Here is a 5484-nt window from a genome sequence, read left to right as displayed (position 1 = left end):
CCAGCGGCGGAGAGGGTGTGGCCAGGGCTGTCTGATTTGCATAGTGACCAGTGGCATCTTGGGAATGTACAGGCTTTGGAGCTTAACGGGGGCTGCAGGGGTCTGCCTGGCCGGAGAAATGCCTGTCTGGCGCTCCCCTCAGGACACACGTGTCTTCCGTTCGAGCATGGAGGGTGAGGGACATGGGTCACCCTCATATACAGGGGTGTGGGCATGGGCAGGATGGGGCGCGGGGGACCTGTCAGGGCATTGCCCGTTTGGAAGCCCGTTCGGAAGGCAAGAGGAGGCGGAGGCGGGAATCTCTGCTCAATTTTTTCCCGAGGCCTGGGGACAAGCCTTTGCACATTTGATCCAGCCGGGCCTGCATCAGCAGATCCTGCTCCGATGGCAAGGGAGAGCCTGCAGGTGTAAATCAAAGAAAGGGGAGAAATCCGCAAGAGGCGGTTTAACAAATTCCAGTGGCAGGCCCATGTTCCACAGGAAGCAAGTACTTCCTCCTGCTCCCTTCAGTGGGAAAAGACATAGGAGGTGTATTTCTCCAAGCAGGGGCTCTGCGTAGGTGGCACTTCATTGCTTTGGGAAGCATCCATGCTAAGTGCAGAGTAGCAGCAGACCCCACAGCTGAGACGTGAATTGGGACTGTTAAGGAAGGGCACTGGGAGGGTGAGGAGGGCAGAGGAAAATGCTTTACAAAAGCATCTGCAAGTTCCTACACACCCGCTGAAAACCCATACCAGGGATGGGGCTCAAACCCATGCGGACAACTGTCCATTGGATCTTAAGTCCAACGCCTTAACCACTCGGCCACCCTGGTGAGACCCTAGGCCCTGCCTTACTCAGCTCCCTTTTCATGCTGGCTGCTCCAGCGCAGGCTGTCCAGCAAGAGGTGATTGCAGAGTAAAAAGGCTTTTGCAGGAGGATAAAGGTAATTGCTTATGACAAACACACTGTGTGACACCTAACTTTTCCCCACTCGTACTTTATGGGCAATCTATACAGTGGAGTTAGCTTAGTCACAATAAGGAAGTGAGCAAGGCAGGCTCACAAAAGCATCTCCTCCCTGGTGGTCTAGTGGCTAGGATTCGGCGCTTTCACCGCCGCGCCCTGGTTCGATTCCCGGTCAGGGAAGATCCCTCTAAGACGTAGACGTGTGTAATTTGTCCACGCAGCTCAGCTTTTTTTAATCGAAGGTCCTTAAAAAGGCACCCCGACCTATAGACGAAAGCAGAGGAAAGGGGCTGGGTCCCCTGTGTCCCAGGTGTCTTTGCTCCCATTGCCCTCAGCCACCTTCATGCGCACGCAGTCCCCCACCCAGTCAGGTGCTCTATGTGGGCGTAAAGTGCAGTACCAGCTCATCAGAAAGGTAAATTGCTGGAAAACCCGGCTGCGATGTATACATCTACTTTGGAGCACTCTTCTCCCTTGCACTCTTGAATCGGTCATTCGCAATGTATTCTTCCAGCAAGCTGAATAACGAGGTAGGTGTGAGAAGGTGTACCAGCTGTCTTTGAGCTATCAGCGGCCACTAAGTGTCCCTCTTGTGATTTCCCGGGGATCCCGATTGTACAGGAATTCGTCGGTTCAGTAGCACGGGGGAGGGGATGGCCTGTGCTTGGAAGTGACAAACAGTCTGGTGGAATCATGAGTGTTTTTTCAAGTTCTGATTCATATTCGCTGTAGAATAAAATATGCTTTCAGCCCCCATGAGCTTTGTCACTAGGAGAGCAGTGTAGGAACTTTTGCTGTATGGCTGTGGGTTCCCTGGTGGTCTAGTGGTTAGGATTCGGCGCTCTCACCGCCGCGGCCCGGGTTCGATTCCCGGTCAGGGAACAGTCCTTCTTCTGCCCTTGAACGCTTTTCCTTCCCGCAGGTCAGGGCTTCTCAAAATGAATTTGCATTGCTGACATAAAGTTTGCCTAGCATCCCGCAATATGGCTCCTAATTTGATTTTCGCAAGGTTCCCTTTGAGTTGATTTCCTCGGTGGGAGGAAAATCTCTTGTGCAAGGCTCTTGAGGAAGTGAGATTCTGTATTCCGAGGTGCGCTTCTTTTCGTAGGCTTCTGACCACATGGTGTGCGGCAGGAAGTCATCTTTGACAGGGCCGCAGGCTTTGTCTCCAAATGGCATCCCGGACCCACTGCAACCCACCTTTTTGCTGAAACGGAAGTCTGGTTCAGGGTAAGAAAAAGCTGAGCTGCACGTACCGAAAGCAGCAGAGCCCAGCGGCGGAGAGGGTGTGGCCAGGGCTGTCTGATTTGCATAGTGACCAGTGGCATCTTGGGAATGTACAGGCTTTGGAGCTTAACGGGGGCTGCAGGGGTCTGCCTGGCCGGAGAAATGCCTGTCTGGCGCTCCCCTCAGGACACACGTGTCTTCCGTTCGAGCATGGAGGGTGAGGGACATGGGTCACCCTCATATACAGGGGTGTGGGCATGGGCAGGATGGGGCGTGGGGGACCCGTCAGGGCATTGCCCGTTTGGAAGCCCGTTCGGAAGGCAAGAGGAGGCGGAGGCGGGAATCTCTGCTCAATTTTTTCCCGAGGCCTGGGGACAAGCCTTTGCACATTTGATCCAGCCGGGCCTGCATCAGCAGATCCTGCTCCGATGGCAAGGGAGAGCCTGCAGGTGTAAATCAAAGAAAGGGGAGAAATCCGCAAGAGGCGGGTTAACAAATTCCAGTGGCAGGCCCATGTTCCACAGGAAGCAAGTACTTCCTCCTGCTCCCTTCAGTGGGAAAAGACATAGGAGGTGTATTTCTCCAAGCAGGGGCTCTGCGTAGGTGGCACTGCATTGCTTTGGGAAGCATCCATGCTAAGTGCAGAGTAGCAGCAGACCCCACAGCTGAGACGTGAATTGGGACTGTTAAGGAAGGGCACTGGGAGGGTGAGGAGGGCAGAGGAAAATGCTTTACAAAAGCATCTGCAAGTTCCTACACACCCGCTGAAAACCCATACCAGGGATGGGGCTCGAACCCATGCGGACAACTGTCCATTGGCTCTTAAGTCCAACGCCTTAACCACTCGGCCACCCTGGTGAGACCCTAGGCCCTGCCTTACTCAGCTCCCTTTTCATGCTGGCTGCTCCAGCGCAGGCTGTCCAGCAAGAGGTGATTGCAGAGTAAAAAGGCTTTTGCAGGAGGATAAAGGTAATTGCTTATGACAAACACACTGTGTGACACCTAACTTTTCCCCACTCGTACTTTATGGGCAATCTATACAGTGGAGTTAGCTTAGTCACAATAAGGAAGTGAGCAAGGCAGGCTCACAAGAGCATCTCCTCCCTGGTGGTCTAGTGGCTAGGATTCGGCGCTTTCACCGCCGCGGCCCGGGTTTGATTCGCGGTCAGGGAAGATCCCTCTAAGACGTAGACGTGCGTAATTTGTCCACGCAGCTCAGCTTTTTTTAATCGAAGGTCCTTAAAAAGGCACCCCGACCTATAGACGAAAGCAGAGGAAAGGGGCTGGGTCCCCTGTGTCCCAGGTTGCTTTGCTCCCATTGCCCTCAGCCACCTTCATGCGCACGCAGTCCCCCACCCAGTCAGGTGCTCTATGTGGGCGTAAAGTGCAGTACCAGCTCATCAGAAAGGTAAATTGCTGGAAAACCCGGCTGCGATGTATACATCTACTTTGGAGCACTCTTCTCCCTTGCACTCTTGAATCGGTCATTCGCAATGTATTCTTCCAGCAAGCTGAATAACGAGGTAGGTGTGAGAAGGTGTACCAGCTGTCTTTGAGCTATCAGCGGCCACTAGGTGTCCCTCTTGTGATTTCCCGGGGATCCCGATTGTACAGGAATTCGTTGGTTCAGTAGCATGGGGGAGGGGATGGCCTGTGCTTGGAAGTGACAAACAGTCTGGTGTAATCATGAGTGTTTTTTTAAGTTCTGATTCATATTCGCTGTAGAATAAAATATGCTTTCAGCCCCCATGAGCTTTGTCACTAGGAGAGCAGTGTAGGAACTTTTGCTGTATGGCTGTGGGTTCCCTGGTGGTCTAGTGGTTAGGATTCGGCGCTCTCACCGCCGCGGCCCGGGTTCGATTCCCGGTCAGGTAACAGTCCTTCTTCTGCCCTTGAACGCTTTTCCTTCCCGCAGGTCAGGGCTTCTCAAAATGAATTTGCTTTTCTGACATACAGTTTGCCTAGCATCCCGCAATATGGCTCCTAATTTGATTTTCGCAAGGTTCCCTTTGAGTTGCTTTCCTCGGTGGGAGGAAAATCTCTTGTGCAAGACTCTTGAGGAAGTGAGATTCTGTATTCCGAGGTGCGCTTCTTTTCGTAGGCTTCTGACCACATGGTGTGCGGCAGGAAGTCATCTTTGACAGGGCCGCAGGCTTTGTCTCCAAATGGCATCCCGGACCCACTGCAACCCACCTTTTTGCTGAAACGGAAGTCTGGTTCAGGGTAAGAAAAAGCTGAGCTGCACGTACCGAAAGCAGCAGAGCCCAGCGGCGGAGAGGGTGTGGCCAGGGCTGTCTGATTTGCATAGTGACCAGTGGCATCTTGGGAATGTACAGGCTTTGGAGCTTAACGGGGGCTGCAGGGGTCTGCCTGGCCGGAGAAATGCCTGTCTGGCGCTCCCCTCAGGACACACGTGTCTTCCGTTCGAGCATGGAGGGTGAGGGACATGGGTCACCCTCATATACAGGGGTGTGGGCATGGGCAGGATGGGGCGTGGGGCACCCGTCAGGGCATTGCCCGTTTGGAAGGCAAGAGGAGGCGGAGGCGGGAATCTCTGCTCAATTTTTTCCCGAGGCCTGGGGACAAGCCTTTGCACATTTGATCCAGCCGGGCCTGCATCAGCAGATCCTGCTCCGATGGCAAGGGAGAGCCTGCAGGTGTAAATCAAAGAAAGGGGAGAAATCCGCAAGAGGCGGTTTAACAAATTCCAGTGGCAGGCCCATGTTCCACAGGAAGCAAGTACTTCCTCCTGCTCCCTTCAGTGGGAAAAGACATAGGAGGTGTATTTCTCCAAGCAGGGGCTCTGCGTAGGTGGCACTGCATTGCTTTGGGAAGCATCCATGCTAAGTGCAGAGTAGCAGCAGACCCCACAGCTGAGACGTGAATTGGGACTGTTAAGGAAGGGCACTGGGAGGGTGAGGAGGGCAGAGGAAAATGCTTTACAAAATCATCTGCAAGTTCCTACACACCCGCTGAAAACCCATACCAGGGATGGGGCTCGAACCCATGCGGACAACTGTCCATTGGATCTTAAGTCCAACGCCTTAACCACTCGGCCACCCTGGTGAGACCCTAGGCCCTGCTTTACTCAGCTCCCTTTTCATGCTGGCTGCTCCAGCGCAGGCTGTCCAGCAAGAGGTGATTGCAGAGTAAAAAGGCTTTTGCAGGAGGATAAAGGTAATTGCTTATGACAAACACACTGTGTGACACCTAACTTTTCCACACTCGTACTTTATGGGCAATCTATACAGTGGAGTTAGCTTAGTCACAATAAGGAAGTGAGCAAGGCAGGCTCACAAGAGCATCTCC

At 53.4% G+C, this 5484-nt stretch overlaps 1 non-coding gene across 1 annotated transcript; it reads left to right on the top strand.

Moving 5' to 3' along the window:
- Positions 1-1758: 1758 nt before the first annotated feature.
- Positions 1759-1830, top strand: TRNAE-CUC (transfer RNA glutamic acid (anticodon CUC)). Its single transcript has one exon. It is a non-coding gene; the product is annotated as a tRNA-Glu (tRNA).
- The last annotated feature ends 3654 nt before the right edge of the window (positions 1831-5484 follow it).

This window comes from Triturus cristatus, chromosome 5_2 (assembly GCF_964204655.1).
Source record: "Triturus cristatus chromosome 5_2, aTriCri1.1, whole genome shotgun sequence".
NCBI lineage: Eukaryota > Metazoa > Chordata > Amphibia > Caudata > Salamandridae > Triturus > Triturus cristatus.
Note: the sequence above shows the minus strand (reverse complement) of the source record. Positions and strands in the feature narration are given on the sequence as shown.